Source organism: Chrysemys picta, chromosome 14, assembly GCF_011386835.1.
Source record: "Chrysemys picta bellii isolate R12L10 chromosome 14, ASM1138683v2, whole genome shotgun sequence".
Taxonomy (NCBI): domain Eukaryota; kingdom Metazoa; phylum Chordata; order Testudines; family Emydidae; genus Chrysemys; species Chrysemys picta.
In genome coordinates this window covers 27,890,036-27,908,291 of record NC_088804.1, presented here as the reverse complement: position 1 = coordinate 27,908,291, position 18,256 = coordinate 27,890,036, and the positions used below count along the sequence as shown (strand labels likewise).

General features: G+C 43.0%; 1 protein-coding gene across 1 annotated transcript in view; it reads left to right on the top strand.

Annotated features, from left to right (window-relative positions):
- The first annotated feature begins 4,535 nt into the window (after positions 1–4,535).
- The window catches only part of CDH5 (cadherin 5), a 75,276-nt gene continuing 61,555 nt past the window's right edge, over positions 4,536–18,256 (top strand). Inside the window, exon 1 of the mRNA XM_065567246.1 lies at positions 4,536–4,626. The gene's annotated coding sequence lies outside the window, so the exon portion shown is untranslated. The remainder of the gene's footprint in view (positions 4,627–18,256) is intronic.

Genomic DNA, 18,256 nt, shown 5'->3' with positions numbered 1-18,256 from the left:
CAGCACTATACGTCTTGTCATGAATCATGCTTAGTGATGCATGATCTTCCACACAAAGAAATCATTATCTTGCCTTGATTTATTTTTCTCACAACGGAGCTGCTTTGAAGCTGTTTAGCAACAGACCTAGCTGGGGTGCATTCAGCTGTCTAGAAATGAAAGTGTAATCTATGAAATAATTCTAAACTGTAGCGCAAATGTCATGAGCATGCCAATGAGAGAAATTTCACAAAGGAACATGGAGCCTATAAGCAAAAAAATGGTGCTGTAGCCATTTCTACTAAGGCTCAAAAAGGGTCAGACAGCTGAGTGGTTTTGTTTGCTATCCCTCTATTTGGCCTAGTACATAGAATCATAGAAGATTAGGTTGGAAGAGACCTCAGGAGGTCATCTAGTCCAAGCCCCTGCTCAAAGCAGGACCAACCCCAACTAAATCATCCCAGACAGGGCTTTGTCAAGCCGGGCCTTGAAAACCTGTAAGGATGGAGATTCCACCACCTCCCTAGGTAACCATTCCAGTGCTTCACCACCTTCCTCGTTAAATAGTTTTTCTAATATCCAACCTAGGCCTCCCGCACTGCAACTTGAGACCATTGCTCCTTGTTCTGTCATCTGCCACCACTGAGAACAGCTGAGCTCCATCCTCTTTGGAACCCCCCCCCCCTTCAGGTAGTTGAAGGCTGCTATCACATCCCCCCTCACTCTTCTCTTCTGCAGACTAAATAAGCCCCTTTCCCTCAGCCTCTCCTCATAAGTCATGTGCCCCAGCCTCCTAATTATTTTCATTGCCTTCCGCTGGACTCTCTCCAATTTGTCCACATCCTTTCTGTAGTGGGGTCCAAAAACTGGACATAATTACTCCAGATGTGGCCTCACCAGTGCCGAATAGAGGGGAATAATCCCTTCCCTCGATCTGCTGGCAATGCTCCTACTAATGCAGCACAATATGCCGTTAGCCTTCTTAACAACAGGGGCACGCTTTGACTCATATCCAGCTTCTCGTCCACTGTAATCCCCAGCTCCTTTTCTGCAGAACTGCCGCTTAGCCAGTCGGTCCCCAGCCTGTAGCAGTGCATGGGATTCTTCCATCCTAAGTGCAGGACTCTGCACTTGTCCTTGTTGAACCTCATCAGATTTCTTTTGGCCCAATCCTCCAATTTGTCTAGGTCACTCTGGACCCTATCCCTACCCTCCAGCACACCTACCTCTCCCCACAGCTTAGTGTCATCTGCAAACTTGCTGAAGGTGCAATCCATCCCGTCATCCATTAATGAAGATGTTGAACAAAACCAGCCCCAGGACTAACTCCCGGGGCACTCCGCTTGATACTGGCTGCCAACTAGACAACGAGCCATTGATCACTACCCATTGAGCCCAACGATCTAGCCAGCTTTCTATCCACCTTATAATCCATTCATCTAATCCATAATACTTTAACTTGCTGGCAAGAATACTGCGGGAGACCATATCAAAAGCTTTGCTAAAGTCAAGGTATATCACATCCATCGCTTTCCCCATATCCACAGAGCCAATTATCTCATCATAGAAGGCTATCGGTTTGGTCAGGCATCACTTGCTTTTGGTGAATCCATGTTGACTGTTCCTGATGATCTTCCTCTCCTCCAAGTGCTTCAAAATGGATTCCTTGAGGACTTGCTCCATGATTTTTCTGGGGACTGAGGTGAGGCTGACCAGTCTGTAGTTCCCCAGATGCTCCTTTTTCCCTTTTTTGAAGATGGGCACTGTATTTGCCTTTTTCCAATCGCCTGGGAGCTCCCCCGATCCCAACTCCCTCAGCACCCTCAGATGCATTGCATCTGGCCCCATGGACTTGTGCATGTCCAGCTTTTCTAAATAGTTCTTTCACCATTGAGGGCTACTCACCTCCTCCCCATACTATGCTGCCCAGTGCAACAGTCTGGGAGCTGACCTTGTCTGTGAAGACCGAGGCAAAAAAAGCATCAAGTACTTCAGCTTTTTCTACATCATCTGTCACTAGGTTGCCTCCCCCATTCAGTAAGGGTCACACACTTTCCCTGATGTTCTTCTTGTTGGTATCATACCTGTAGAAACCCTTCTTGTTACTTTTCACATCCCTTGCTAGCTGCAACTCCAGTTGTGCTTTGGCCTTCCTGATTACACCCTTGCATGCTCAAGCACAGGAGCCGACTTCTGCTCCTGCCAGTGGGTGCTCGACCCCCACTCTGCCCCCGGACCTGCCCCAACTCCACCCCTGCCCTGCCCCACCCCCATTCCAATCCCTTCCCCAAAATCACCACCCCAACTCCACCCCCTCCCTGCCCCTATTCCAACTCCTTCCCCAAATCCCCATCCCAGACCCACCTCTTCCCCTGCTCCTCCCACTCTGTCCCAGCATGCCGCCAAACAGCTGTTTGGCGGCGGCAAGGCAGGAAGTGCTGGGAGATAGGTGGAGGAGCTGGGACGTGGTGCACTCAGGGGAAGTGGAGGAGGAGGTGGGGCAGGGAGAAGGGGAGCTTGGCTGCTGGTGGGTGCAGAGCACCCACTAATTTTTCCGTGTGTACTTCAGCCCTGGAGCACCCACGGAGTCGGCGCCTATGTGCTTGAGCAATATTTTTATACACCTTCCTACTCATCTGTCCAAGTTTCCACTTCTTGTAAGCTTCCTTTCTGTGTTTACGCTACCGAGGATTTCTCTGTTAAGCCAAGCTGGTCACCTGCCATATTTGCTATTCTTTCTGCACATCGGGATGGTTTGTTCCTGCGCCCTCAATAAGGCTTCTTTAAAATACAGCCAGCTGTCCAGTTCCCTGAGGGATTCAAGGTCTGCTTCTCTGAAGTCCAGAATTTGTGATTTCATGTAACACATCACTGATGTAATCAGAAGCTATAAGGCAAGGGAAAAAACACTATTTGTTTCATCAGCAGTTCAGTAATTCTGGGAGAAGATTCAGACCTTCTGACACGTTCACAGGACACGAGGAGACTAATTAAATCAGTTGTTTTAAAACCTGAAAACCAGTTGGCATCTTTGCTGAGAAAACTTTTTAGCAGTTTCCTCTTCTCTCATTAAGTGAATTTAACACTGGTAAAAGGTGCAAATTTGTTTCTCCACAGAATGGCACTGAATCTGCTATCAGTAACTAACACCTGCAGACCCCCCATGTTCCAGAACAGTCTCAGTGCTTGATATAGATAGGGAAGATTTGGCATTTTAGTTATGTGAACCAATTTGATGTTAAAAAAATTAACTCCATTTAACTGGAACTCATGAATGGTTTGAATTGCCAGCCCGAAGCCCTTTTTTCTGGTTAGGGGACAGCATTTCGAATATCCCATGCATTGCTCCAGTTTTAAGGAGATGGTAAGTTACGTTCCATAATGCTCATTCACTTCTTAGCTTTGCTGCCGAGATGTTGCCCTCTCCCTAGGAACAACTTTGAAGCCATGAGGTCGTTTTTCCTAAGGCATTGAACAGTCATTTACTATTCACCAGTCACATACTAGAACTAGTGAAAGGCTCTGTAGCCTATTGCACATCTCCATTCAGCCCTTCCACACTATGACATCTGAAGACTTCTTGATATGCATCAGAAACATGCTGGCTTAAAACTAGCTGCTCTATGTTCAGTAAAAGAGCTTTTGCTCTGGAAACTGGAGACCATTGTTCTATCTTTAGTAATGACTTCTCCCAATAATGAATTGCATGTCCACTGCAGTCTGCTGAGGTATGCGATAGCCTCTGGCCACAGATAACTATCCACTAAATTACCTAAAATGTTATCCATTGACGGTTAAAAACTGTGTTTAACACAGTCTGGTTTTCATTTTACTTTCTTAAGGCTTCCCTGAACTTTCAGCTTCCCAAGGGATTCTTCACCATGATTGATACAATGTGTTTTTCCTTCTGAACTTAAAAGTTGATTCACTCACAAAAGGTGGGGTACATTTTTTCAGTGTTGGAATGAGGGCTGGCCTGCACATTGTGTACAAAAACAGCATGAAGAAGATAAAACTGTGGTGAAAGCCGCTCAAGGGCAGGATTTAGGAAGGGTCATGAAGAGTGCAGAAAATCTTTCCAATCATACACCATCACAGCACTTCAAGCCATTCTTTCTATATGTCCAGTTGAAAATTCTGTAATCTCAACCAGCTCTCTAGTTAGTATCTCATTAAAACAATGAAATTAACACAGAATTTCATAAGCAAACTCCAAATTTTCTCCTTGCTTTGAGACCCTAGTCAGGGAAAAACATCAGGAAAATGAATTGTGCTATAAACAGTCTAGATTAATGCTATGTTGGCCCCAATACAAATTTGTTCCTGACTTTAGAGACAGACCCTTTCTGCAAACCTTTTGCATCTGACGAGACTTCTTTTACATCATTATTTTCTACCTCAAAATATCTCCATTCATCTCCTTATCTCATATGCACTGTCCTTAAGAAGGAAAAGTCAAAAGCACAAATACAAGAGGGGGAGTAACTGGCTACGTGGTATGTGATGATGTAGCAAAAAAAAAAAAAAGGCAAATGTCATTTCCGAGCTGTATTAACAGAAGTGAGGTATTGCAGACATGGGAGGTGGTTGTTCTGCTGTTACTGACACTGAGGTATCAGAGTGCTGGAGCACGCACGAAAAAAAATAGTGAGTACTCAGCACCCACTAGGGACAGTCCCGATATTTGGGGCTCTTTCTTATATAGGTGCCTATTACCCTCCATGTTCTGTCCCTATTTTTCATACTTGCTATCTGGGCACCCTAGCACCCACCAGCCACAGCTGTTCGGCAGGGCCTCCTATCAGCTGGAGGCTGGGGGGGGCTGCTATGGGGAGGGTGGAGAGCAGCGAGCGGTGGGCAGGGGCTTCAGAGGAGTGGGCCGGGCCTCAGGGGAGGTGGCCAGGGTGCAGGACCCCTGGGCAAAAATAAAAATCAGTGCTTATGAGGAAAGGTTAAAAGACTTGGGCATGTTTGGTTTTATTGAAGACTGAGGCGGAAAACAATAACAGTCTTCAAATATGTTAAAGGCTGTTATAAAGAGGACAGTGATCAGTCAAGGGTAGGACTAGAAGTAACCTGTTTAGTTTGTAGTAAGGGAGATTTAGGTTAGATATTATGAAAAACTTTCTACCTATAAGGAGAGTAGATTAACAAGACCTAACTACATCTCTCAGTGAACAAGTAGCAAATACTTGAAGGACAGAGCCAAAGTGACCAGGTCACAGACAATCAATAGATTGAAGTGTATGCATATAAAACTTCCTCAAACAATTTTGAACCACAAACAAAATTGTAACAATCAACATCTGCTCTGGGATAAATTTTAAAAGGAAAAATGTACTGGATAAGTGATTTGCTAAAAATACAGTGGATTCCTCATAGCCTAGTAAATGCAATAACATAACCAAGCTAGAGATTTTATTTTTTTTTATGTTTGAAGCAGGAACACTTTTCGCTTTCCAAAGCTCTTCCATCTCTGTTAGTGTATAAACATTACTCAGACATTGAGAGCAAGAAGTTAGCCTCCTGTATTTCTTCTTTTACTTTTGTTCTCCCAACAGCCTCTTTCTAAAGTGGAAAGAAACAATTCAAAAAAAGAAAACCTACTTTTCAGTATCAAGGATTTAATATGCATTAATCTTACAGCAGCCTACAGCATTTTCAGCTAGAGTGCAAATACAATGTGCTTCCTGTCATTTATACCCCATCCCGAGCTTTGTTATACAAAGGAAATCCTTTAGATAGAAACCCAGATGGGTCAACACAAGCTAAACTACACGCTCAGCAAAGGAAACAAGAAGTTCCTTTTTTCAAAGCATTTCAGGAAAGCGCTAGCAAATCTACTGTAGCATCCAACTGAAATATAACTCTTTAGAACTGGGGATTGAAAGGAAAAGGAAAGCAATACCTTAAAAGATTCATCTGCTAGGAAATCAGGGGGAAGGGAATTTTGGAAAGGGAGATTCTTCCCATAACTGTATGTGTCATTTAGTTTACCAGACAAATGAAAAGCAAAATAAATAGTCAAGTATTTTGGAGTGTATTCTTTAAGTTATTTTACCCCATCATCTGAGTAACAACATTGAGTCTAGTGCAATCCACCAGAGGTGAATATATTAATGGAGAGCTTTGACGTCCTACCCAGAGATTGCATGTTTCTGAAAACCTCTTTAAAATAAAATAAAACAAACAACTTGCAAGCTTTTTTAAAATGGCCCAATTCTGGATTAGAAGGTTCCAAATACTCCTTCCCATCTGAGAGGAGACAGCAAGATTTATAAGGTTAGAAATTCAATCCTTTCAAGGCCATAGAAGAGCAAATTCTTCCCCACTTTCCCACCAATGTATAGTCCCTTGGCTGCAGAACGAGTGTAGATCTCCTGCCCCTGTGGAGTGATTGGCAGATGCCATATGGGAAAAGGTGCACCGCTGCTTGGCAGCATGCAGGGGCAGGCCACAAGGAGTAAGAGGTCACACAATTTGCTGTGCATGGATCCTCCTGTCTTACATGGTACCCAATGGAGAGCAGGAGTAAGGGACTACAACATCATCACCTTCCAGCTCCAAGCTCAGCTACAGGGACTGACCCATGGTCTCTGGATGTGCCTCAAGAGAATCTCTCAACGTTAACAATGGCTCCTTCAGACCAGGGGAGAGGCGCATGACAGGACCCACGTACTCCAATTCCACAATTCTGCATCTCTATTAAACACAAAATATTTCAATTACTTGTTACCCCTTGAGCAGCCCCCTACCCCTTACACAGCACAACCAGACGCTTTCCTTTGCCAGGGGATCTTCTACAACAGGTGATGGGGAGGGCTGGACTTTCCTGCGTTTACTGTACCACAGTGAGGTGTTTTAACAAGGGGCTCACCCAATAACATCCCCCCTTATCCTGTGGATCAATTCCCTGGGTACAAGAAGAGCGTGCACCCACTGAGAGGGGTGAGAGGCTGGAGAGTTAGTCAGTTGTTTTCCCAGCCTCTCATACAACCAAGGAGGGAAGCAACAGCACTTAGTAAATATGCACATGAAGTGCACTTAGCTGGAAATGATCCTTTGTTCCTGTGAACTACAGAGTATATTGATAGTACCAGCACAATCATCACCTTGGGAGTGGCAGGGGTGGGGGGGGTGAAGACTCTGTAAGAGGATCTGGGAGGGTTATCTTTAGCCAGGAAACGTTTCTCAACATATCTGACACTTGGCACCATCTGGTGCATTCCAATTTGCTCTTTCAGACGTGTTTTTATTAGCCCCAGGGATTGTCTGGCAAGGAATAGTTAGCAGGATGCAGAGAATGGGTGAGGGGGAGACCACCTCAATCGCCCCTTCACTGACTAGTGGAATTTTAACAAGAAGCTTCCAGATCCCTCTCCAGTTCACCAGTGCTAATGGCCAGAGTCTGATCTTGTAAATCAAGAGGTACTCGGACATCTAGCTACCTCTGCATAACGCAGCAGAATATGAACCCTCCCTTTCCCTGCTTGACATTTTTGCAGCATCACCAGTTCTACTTTTTTGCAAATGAGATGGAGAGCTTTGTGAGCATTTGAATGGTTGATATAATCAGAGAAGCAGCTCTGCTGCATTACAGGATGCATGTAACAAAGTGAATGGGAATATCACCCATATCTGAATAAAAATGAAATAACATCAACTTCTACTTTCAAGAAAATACACACAATATTTGATTTTACAGGGTAATAATAGTCATTAAACAATGCTTTGTGTCTTACAACAGTATTTTAATTTCTCTCTTTTCCTTCTGCAATGTGCCAAAGCAAATCACGTAACAGCCATAAACAGAGTGATTAAAGAAAAAAAAAGATACATTGCAAAGTGCCAACCTATAGGGACAAAATTCAGTTTACTTTACTCATACAAGCAGTTCTATTAAAGACAATGGGGCTTCTCTAATGAGTGAAGTGAGTAGGATTAACAATGTATTATAAAATTATAGTGTACCGATCAGAACAGACAGTGAACAATCTATACCTTTCTTAAAGCAATATGTTCTGCAAGGAGTGTAAACAATCAATAGGACATTTGAGTAATACATTTGCAGCAAACAAATTTCTATTTCAGAAGTTAAGTGCATATTGAGTCATAAAGGTAAAGCAAGCCCACTTTTAATGTTAATTAAGCTAGAGTGGGGTAAATCAATAAATATGTTACCCTAGCTAAACCTCAGTTTCATTGGTCTGACTCAGGGATTCTCAAACTGAGGGTCGCAATGCTGTTACCTGGAGGGTCGTGAGTACATGCACGAAACAGAGAGCAAAATATATCAATTTAAATCTAGTGTTTTAGAAAATTACACATACTTCGCCGCCGAAGTGCATTTACTTATATATTTGTATTACCACTACTTTAAGGAAACTGGACTCTGGGGATCTTCGTATCGTGCGCACAGATTTGTTGTCTTGAGAGAGTAAAAGGGTGGGACTGCGGCAACATTAGAGGGCTTGATTGTTCAGCTGCATTAAACAGCAGACCAATCAGAACACTGAGAGCAGCAAAAAAAAGTAATTTATATTTTAACAGTCAGACACAGGCAAGGGCAGCGCTGGTGGGGTGGGGTTGCAGGGCTTATAGCCACCCTAAAACTTGCCTTAGCCCCACCCCCTATAGCCACCCCTCCCAGTGCAAAGGTCAAACATTATGCAGAAGGAAGGGTGGCATGGTATGGCATTACCACCCTTCTACAGTTATGCACTGCTGCTGGCAGCAGTTCTGCCCTTCAGAGCTGGGCGCCTGGCCAGCCGTCACCACTCTCCGACCACCTGGCTCTGAAGGCAGCACAGAAGTAAGGGTGGCAATGGGGCACTGAGTCTGCTGTGAAAAGTGATATTGACAAAGTCTCTTCGTGCCTTCCCAGTATTAAACAGTAACTTAAAAAAAAAAAAAGCATTTCTGCTTATCGATATTTTAATTAAAATGTGTGTTAATCTTAATTGAAAAGCAGTGAGAAAAGGTAATTTCATTTAAAACAATAGGGTTATAAATTTAGCACTTAAAATAGTGTTAATTATAAAAAAAATTGTTTTTAATTTATAAGCGGGGGTTGCACTCAGAGAGGTCACCGATGCTGCAAAACGTTTGAGAGCCACTGGTCCGATTCAAAGCCCTGAAATCAGTGGAAAGATTCCCATTGATTGAATGGGCTTTGGATCAGGGCTCAGTCTTGCAATGTGCTGAGCATCCTCGACTCCCACTGAAGTCTGTGGGAGTTGAGAGCCCTCAGCACTGGAAACAATCAAGCTGTAAGTGAGGAATGAGTTCTAGTCGTTGGGAATCAGGACTCTTGTTCTGCTCTCCAGTGCCTCCACTTGATTTGCTGCTGTACTTTGCAGGGACCCAGAAGGGATGGGGAGGGAGGGAGATGAAGAGAGGGAAACAGGGGAGAGGAGTAGGGACTGTTTATAAGGAACCCTGGGTTTCTCAGTTAAACCTCTGCAAATATTGACTCTGGGAAAGGGGATGTGGGGGAGCAATTCCAACTAGAGCTTAGGAGCGGTGTGAACTTCTGGGATCAGGTGGGAAGGAAATGGGGGGGGGGGGAGGCAGGTTAACAAATAACTAGAAGGTAAGAAACAAAGCAGCTGTGATTGCAGGGACTGTCTGGAAAGTGTCTGTAGCCCCCCTATGCACCTATATCTTCGTCCTCCCCCAGGCTCCATAACCCTGCCCCTACACTCTACAAATCCCCTAGGTCAGGGGTCGGCAACGTTCGGCACACAGCTCGCCCGGGTAAGCACCCTAGCAGGCCGGGCCAGTTTATTTACCTGCTGACGCGGCAGGTTCGGCCGATCGTGGCCCCCACTGGCCGCGGTTCACCGTCCCGGGCCAATGGGGGCAGCGGGAAGCCGCGGCCAGCACATCCCTCGGCCCGCGCCGCTTCCCGCTGGCCCCATTGGCCCGGGACGGCGAACCGCAGACCGTGGGGGCCGCGATCGGGCGAACCTGCCGCGTCAGCAGGTAAATAAACTGGCCCGGCCTGCTAGGGTGCTTATCCTGACGAGCAGCGTGCCGAACGTTGCCGACCCCTGCTCTAGGGGATGGGGTGTTTACCCTACACTTGCCTGGAAAGGGTTAACCCAGCAAGCCACAGCTGAGAGGAATCAGGTGGCCAAGTAATCTCCTGACTGAGTGAGGGAGCCCAGCTGAGGAAGAAGGAGCTGGGCTGGGACAATAGAGACAGGAAATTGGAAGCAGAGGGGGCTGCTGGGAATGGCTGCAATCACTCCTTGGGAAAAGGGATGTCTGTCTGGAGGCTGTAGTTGCTCCCTGGGAGAAGGGAGCAGTGAAACTGGCAGACCCAGAGAAGCAAGGAAGAGCCAGAAGACCAGGAAAGGGCTCCAGGAAATACAGCAAGGTCTGGAAGGGAACAGACCTTGATTGCTGGCTGAGAGCAGGTTTCCAAATTTTTTTTCCCTGCCCACCTGTGCAGCTTCAATGGGCACTGCAGCCCACTATTAACACCTCTTGAGGAATATTACTAATTTTATTTATTTTATACATACAAACTATAACGCTGTAAATAAGAAACATACGTTTCCTTTATTACATACTGAGGCAACGAGTACTTATCTGGTAAAAGTAGAATCCAAACTTCAAGTATGTGTCATCATATTTTCTTACCGCTTTCTTTATTTTTTTGGCTGGCTCATTTCACGTATCTGTAGATGGTCCGGGACTTTCATTATCTTCTCCACCTGTGCACCCTTCTTGTTGTCAAAAAAGAAAATCGATCCATGTCAGACTGAAATACTGCTTGCCGTTTTTTACAGTTGTAAATGGCGGACTATGTCTACGTTGCTAGGTTACCGTGCAATGAAACACACCGTTGTACTCGCAAGAATTAAACTTGACATATTGCAGCTTGGGTTTTTTAAAATAAATAGAGATTTTTCTATACTGTGTCCAAAATATACAGTTCAAAACATTACACTTATATAGCTTTTAATTAGATGACACGAGTCACGTGGAGTCAAAGATTTACTAAGAGCTCGACTAGAGAACGCAGTTGCGCGGCAGACCACCCAGGACTGTGTTGCGGCCCACCTTTGAGCTGTGACTCTCAGTTTGGGAACTCCTGTCTTAGAGGGTGCCTGAGCCGGAACCCAGAGTAAAGGGCAGGCCCAGATTCCCCTGCCAGCCACTGAGGAAGTGAATGGGAAGACTGTCTACGACTGCTGGTGAGGAAAGACCTTGATACCCCAGAAGGGGAACATGCATATAGTGACCTGGCTGGAGGGCCAAGTCACAGAGAGGCAGTAGCAGTTCATGGAGCAAGATAGGGGCTGCAGACCCAGAGAGAGAGGCAGAGGAGGCATGCAACTGCGGGAAGGGGCGTTGACCCCAGGAGCTCCTCCACCAAATTTGCTCAAGGCAGAGAAATCTCTCTGGCCCCCCAGGCTGCTGCTTACACTTACCACAGATGGCAGCTTCGTATGCTCCCCTCACTCATTGGGTGTACAGCTCAGCATACAGAAGGAACAAAGTGGGAAATCTTGTTATAATAGAGAGAACAAGGCACAGAAACCTCATGGCTAATAAGAATATTCTGGCACTAAATTATATGGGCTACAGAGGCCTTCTGAAGTTTATATCACTCTATGGTACATATTTTCTTATTTATATATTGTACTACAGTGTCGGTGCCTATATTATACTTTATATCTCACTCTGGAAAGCAAAGCCAGACCTAGGAATTGTTATTCTCCTTATTTGTGATGCTGAAAACTTTCTTAATCAGTGGTTAAACTCCATGACTGTGTTGCTCTCTGTAGTTTCTCCTTTCTTACCAGATCGTTATATGAAAATAAAGTGTGGGGAGTGGAGCAGACGGGGGGAGTTTAAAATCCTAGGGCATTCAAACTAGCTAAAATCACTTCAAGATAAAGAAACAATGTGATTTAGATATGATCACAGCCTTCTGGAAAGCTTAAATTACGGTATGATTTCAGTGGAGTTATTCTGGGTTTACACTAGCCTACCTAACCAAGAACAGAATTTGGCCCAATATATCTATTTTTATCCATGCTGTATAAAACACCACCTCTCCTATTATAGAGGTCACAGGTATATTTGCAACATTTCAGATTGCACAAAAGATGGGGGGCAGAGGAGGAAACCTACTATCTACTCAGGTCTCTCAAACATCCCTCATTTTAATCTTTAAATCACTCATGCTCCACACAGATTGTGTCCTCTCCTTTTTATTGTTTAAAATTATTTACAAGTTTTAAAAAAATCATGACGCTAATGGAAGGAATCCCACAACATTCTAGGTTTCCAGCATTAATCATTTTATGTATCTCTCTCAGTTTAGATCTGTGTCACACGTGGTAACAGGACCACAAGAAGGGACGTTCAATTAATTCCAGTAGAACAGGGCCTGGGACAGTCAGAGGCCTGCTAAGGGCTCTGTGGTTTGTTGGTGTTGGCTTGTATTCTTCCATAGTGGGGAATGAATCTTGTCCAAAAGTTGTATTCAGGGCCCCGTTTCATGCTTTGTAGATTTCATTGATATCCACATCAAAACAAGAGAGGGTATTACAGATGTTATTTTAAAGAAGCTTAAAATTTTTATTTAGATATGGCTGATTGCAGAAAACAAAGCTACCACAATGTAGCTAACATGGCTGCAGCATGCAAAGGTGTTCAGAATTGAATTCAGCAGGTAAATCAGTACACGTCTTTCGGCCCATGTGCTGCCCATTCACTGAATCTTGAGGAACAACCATTGCATCTGTTCTGTTTTTTGGATTGTTCAAGATTGTATACCCTGTTTCCTGCTTCTATAAGTCATTTGGATGTGATGAAAAAAACGTATTAGCATTACATGCAAATTGTAAAGCATGACAAAATGATCGGCAAAGGCAGAGGCAATCTATCCACTATGAAATCAGGTTGAGGGTGTCCTTGATGCTAATGATGAGATCAAGATTTCACACAGTTTTATGCCAGAACTTAAGTCGGAAGATGATACCTCACAAAACAAACATTTCTGAGTTTTCATTTCTTGTTTTAGCCAAGATGTGGTATACTATCTTATCAAAAATTAACATTGCAAGCAAAAAATTGCTCAGTCCAGATCTTGACATTCAGAGGGGTCCTAGTTTATCAGATGCTTTATCAGAATTATGGTCTTCTGGGTTTGTTGCATGTACGGAAGCTGTTGGTTCACAAGCCGAAACATTAGAATATCCACCCAAGCAGTTTAAGAAGAAATGATCTCAAAGGAGGAAAGCAATGCCAAGCAAAATTACATCAGATCCTAAAAATGTTTCTGAATGTGAGGTTTTCAGCCCTGTTTTAAGCATAATATTAACACAATTGGACAATAGGATGTGTGAGTACAATGGAATCGGAGAAACGTTTGCTTTTTTGACAGGTAAGAAACTGAAAAGTCTCTGCAGTGAAGTCCTAACAAGGCATACTCGAAATTTAGCAAGCAGCCATCTTGAGGATTTAAACTCAGTTTTTGCAGGTGAATTTTTAAGGATGACTTAGAAATCAAGGTGCCCGTTGAGCTCGCTAGCTATGTTCACAAAAGGTATATAGAGAAGAGTTTCCCTAATTCAGAAATAGCACTATGCGTTTTTTGCTGTCTTTCTATAACCATGGTTGCTAATGAAAGGCGTTTCAGCAAGCTAAAATTAATCAAGACCTATCTACAAACGTCCATGGGACAGGAAAGGTTAAGCAATCTGACTGTTATTTCCCCAGAGAACTTGGAAGCAATGCAGATAGTCTTGTTAATTAGTTGATCCCAGTCTACTTCAGAGAAGGCTAGGAAGCTCCCTTAGTAAGAGTATTTAGTAGTGATTGTGTAGTTTTTTGCAGGGGGGGAAGGAGGGCCCAGAACACCCGTGGCACGGCACTGCATGGTAACTCACAATTCGGTCTTGACAGGTGCAGATCAATCAATCTCACTGAGTAGGAAGGTATTATATTTGGTTAGGTTATCTCTTTGATAAGTCAAAGTGTAAACACACTGGAAAGCTAATCTTTTCTTTCCTTATTAATCATAAAACACCCACACCCACACACACTGCAGATGGAGGCCACCATCAGAGCAATCCGCCAGGCACCAGCAGCAGCAGCTCAGACTTAAAGAGAATATTCCAGTTCATTGATTCAATATTACAGGCGTCTGCACAGAGGCATTTTTGCTTTCTTAGGAACCAGATTTTAAAGAATCGTTCAGAATGTAAAAGCTTATATTTTAATGCAAACTTTCCCGTAGCACTTTACACCGATTTCCTATACAGTGGCCCTAATTATAGTACCTGAAAATGCTGCACAGAAACAATTAGGAATAGGTGGAGCCATCCATATGCCCCACATTTGATCCAAGCCCAAATCAAAGCTCTCTGAAGGTTTAAAGGAAACCCTTTCTATTGTTGTGCTACTCCTGCCCTGTAGGCCCCAGTCAGCGCCAGGAATAGGAACAACAAACTTCTTCAAGAAAGGCTGTTCTTGCTGTTTTACCATCCGGACTGGAAGCAGGAAATACTGGGAATGTCAGAAGTCACTTCCTATAAGGTTTTCAGCCCAGCTTTGGAAACTGAGAGCTCTACGATAGCTCCAATAAGCACTGGGCGAGCATCTTAAAATCTTGTCATTTATCTCAATCAAATGTGGTCTCCATGTGCCAGATCCTGGTCCCCCATAGAGATTGCAACTGCTTTGCTATGGTCCACTGGCACAAAATCAGTTCAAAACTGGCATGGGATTCTTTCAGTTTAGGGAAATCCCAGATGATGTAAGGACAGCATACCTGCCTACATTTATTTTGTAATTTTAATTTGAGAAGAGAATTTGATCCATTTTCTGTCCTAAACTGTTGTGGTGTAGCTGTGAGTTGTTATACACAGCTTATTGCACCCAATAAGTGGCTGCATTTCAGTGGTTGGTAAAGATTGTGTTACAAGAGCGATGGGTAGATATGTAAATAATTGCTAGATAAGGTGCCAGTAGGCGGCACTTAAGAATGTTTAGCATAGTTCCAGGGTTTTGTAGGACCAATAAGCTTCTTGTTCATTGCATATGGCTGTCTCAGTGCAGCATTTTATGTCAACTCAACATACAGTACTTTTATACGGTTTGTAAAGCACTTTCAGATCTCATAGGAAGGCAGAGAGCTATATATAGATGTAAAATAGTAATATATTATCATCAGGTACATTTGAAGTGCACATATATTTGATTATGTGCAAAACCTCTCATAACAATAATTGGCACAATGTGCATAACTCCACATGTCCAGCACTGACAAATACTTAGTGTGAATGAACAGTTAGATTCATAACATCAATAATCCCTCAAAAGAAATAGGAGTTAATGGCAGAGTAGACTCAGGCAGAAGGTCTTAACCGTAGCCCAAATATGTAAGATTGAAAGTTGTTGCCTCCCTGAGAAAAGCATGGCCTAAAAAACAAAATTTTCAGATTGCATCAAATCAGCCTCAAAAAAAAAAATGTTAACATCCACAAAAACGAAGGGGAGACAGAGAAAAATGGCTTGTTTTTACATAATTTCTATCCCAACTCATATGCTTGTAAAAGATTTTTACTATTTTATTTAGGGACAAGCAAAGGGAAGGCACCCACCACGCTGTTGCTGAGACATTTCTGCTGCCAGAAAATATTTAGTAAGAAAAAATCATAATGGATTCAAACATGCAAGAACAGTGTGTTTGAATTTTTGAGTGCAGTATTCAATGGGTAGGATAGGAGGATATAGTTCATGTCATTTAGCTGGATTTCATGAAAGTATAAAAGATAAATTTGTACCGATAAACAGCCAATATTTTTTTTAAAAATAGGATCCTAAAATTAAACTCCTAAAACTTCTAGTAAAGTTTTTCAGATGAATAGTTAATTCACCAAAAAATGTAGAAACTATTTGACTATTTGCAATTTCAGGTCAAAATTGGCAAGTAGTTTCTGCTGGAAAAAATGAACTTTTTTTTTTTTTTTTGAAGAGTTGAAATGGTTCGTTTTGACATTTTTTAAATGAATATTTTGACTTTTCATTTCTGAAAGACAATTTGTTTCAAAATTTAGTTCAATTTATTTGAATAACTAAAAAAGGTTAGACACCTGAAAATGAAATGAAAAACATAAAGTCAGTTTGTGTTGAATGAATGTTTCATACAACCCAAAAGTAATGTTTTCATTTCAGCCACTGAATCAAAAAAAAATCATTATTCATTCAGTTCTACTCCTAAATCCATGCTTGGGCACTTTACTAAATGGATAGATTTTCAGAAGTTCTAAGCACCCAGAAGTACCATGGCTGGTTATCCAGTACTTTTAAGCTGCCCGCTTATTTAGGTGGTATTAGCTAAGTACGAATTTAAGAGTATAATGTTAGGCTTCTGTTTTTGAAAAGCCAGGTTAAAGTAGACTGGGGAAGAGTGGGGGGGTGGAGGCAATGGATAACATTTTAGACATACAGAGCGTATCAGCAAAAGAAAGCCACGCAGGGACACAATTCAGCATGAATGATTATTTTCTAAAAATTGAAACCAGAAGAGTCTTGTTTGTTATCCACTATGCATTATTCATCCTTCATTATTCTCTAGGTTAAAAGAGTTGCAATAATACAGTTAGGGAGCAGAAATAATACCATGTGATTGAGAACAGTCAAACATCATAGCACAAAGAGTCAAAGTGAGCACTTCACAGCCAAACTGCATGCTAAAAATCTCTCTTCCACACTAGAAGTGGAATTTAGTGAATACCTACAAGAAGCAAATGCATTTACAGAGGTCAGGATCAGTTTGCAAGTGATCCCCAGGAGAAAAGGGGCTCCATTTGCAATGAATATTATTCACAATTATAAGGTATTTGTTTGTATTGGGATAGCATCTAAGGGCACCACTCAAGCACCATTATTCTAGGCACGGTACAGACAAGCAATAGAAACCACAGTCCCTGCCTTGAAGTTTAACAATCTGAGATATGAGGAAACAACAGCTGGATGAAACCAGTAGAGGTGGAAGGAGGAAGAAGCAAATTATACAATAAGGAGAAAAAATTCAGATAGCTCTAGAGATGGCAGAAGGGTTGGCACTGGAGTCTATGGGGGCAAAAATGAAGAAACTGAGTTCAGCCAACTGACTCGTATGCTCTAGGACTTGACTCATTTTGCCAGCTTTTGATGTTTCCCCACAGTGACAAAGAACAATAACACCCTGGAATTAAATCTTATAGGCGGTGTCCTTCAATATATATACACCAGTATCTCTCTCTCACACACCCCGCCCCTCCCTCAAGGCATCAATTAGTTTAAAAGGAAAAATAAACGCAAGGTCACTCCTAAGGTTTCCAGAAGATTTGAGCTCCGCCTATGCTGTTGGACACTAGTCAAGAATTATTTTTGCAAATAGATATAGTCTTCCATCAAACATTACATCAATTATGCTATTTCCATCAGTCCCAGGGGCAAAGTTAAACCCTATTTATAGCAAATTCCCCATTCATTCTATATTAGAGGCCAAAGGCCAAATTCAGCCTAGGTGAAAATGGGTGCAGCTTCAGTGACATCAGTGGAGTTATGCCTGCTAATACCAGAGCTAAAACTGGCCTCAGATGTGCAACTAAAATAACCCCTAACTACCTCCAATCATATGGATCAGTGTCTATTGGGAAAAATATCTCTACACTGACTGAGATTTCCAAACCGTTAAGAGTTCTGATGCATACGCTCACTGGCTCAAAGGAGGCACAAAGCAGAATACAGAACAGGAACAGTACATGGGGAATGTCAGTCATACACTTAAATCATCTGCATTTGCACTATGTTCGCAGCAGTACCAAAAATAAAGCAGCATAGGTCTTGAGGTATAATAAAGAGAACGCATATAAATGAGAAAAAGTCATTGAGGCAATCTTTAAACCATTAGTGCATTGCCCCCAAAACTTTCATAAGCAAAATCTTTCAGAATAACTCTCTCCACGCCCTTTTGCTACCCAAACACAGTGATGCAAACAACCAGGTGGACTTATTCATGAAGAGCTTTTATACAGGGCACATGTATCTGCCTCTCTTTTCTGTGTACTGTGTTCAGGGCCGGCTCCAGCATTTCTGCCGCCCCAAGCAAAACAAAAAACAAAAAAAAGCCACGATCGCAATCGCAACCGGCGGCGGCAATTGGGGGGGGGGGGGGGGGAAGTCCTTCGCTCCTAGAGGGAGTGAGGGACCTGCCACCCCCAAATTGTCGCAGGTGCCGCCCCTCTCCCTTGGCCACCCCAAG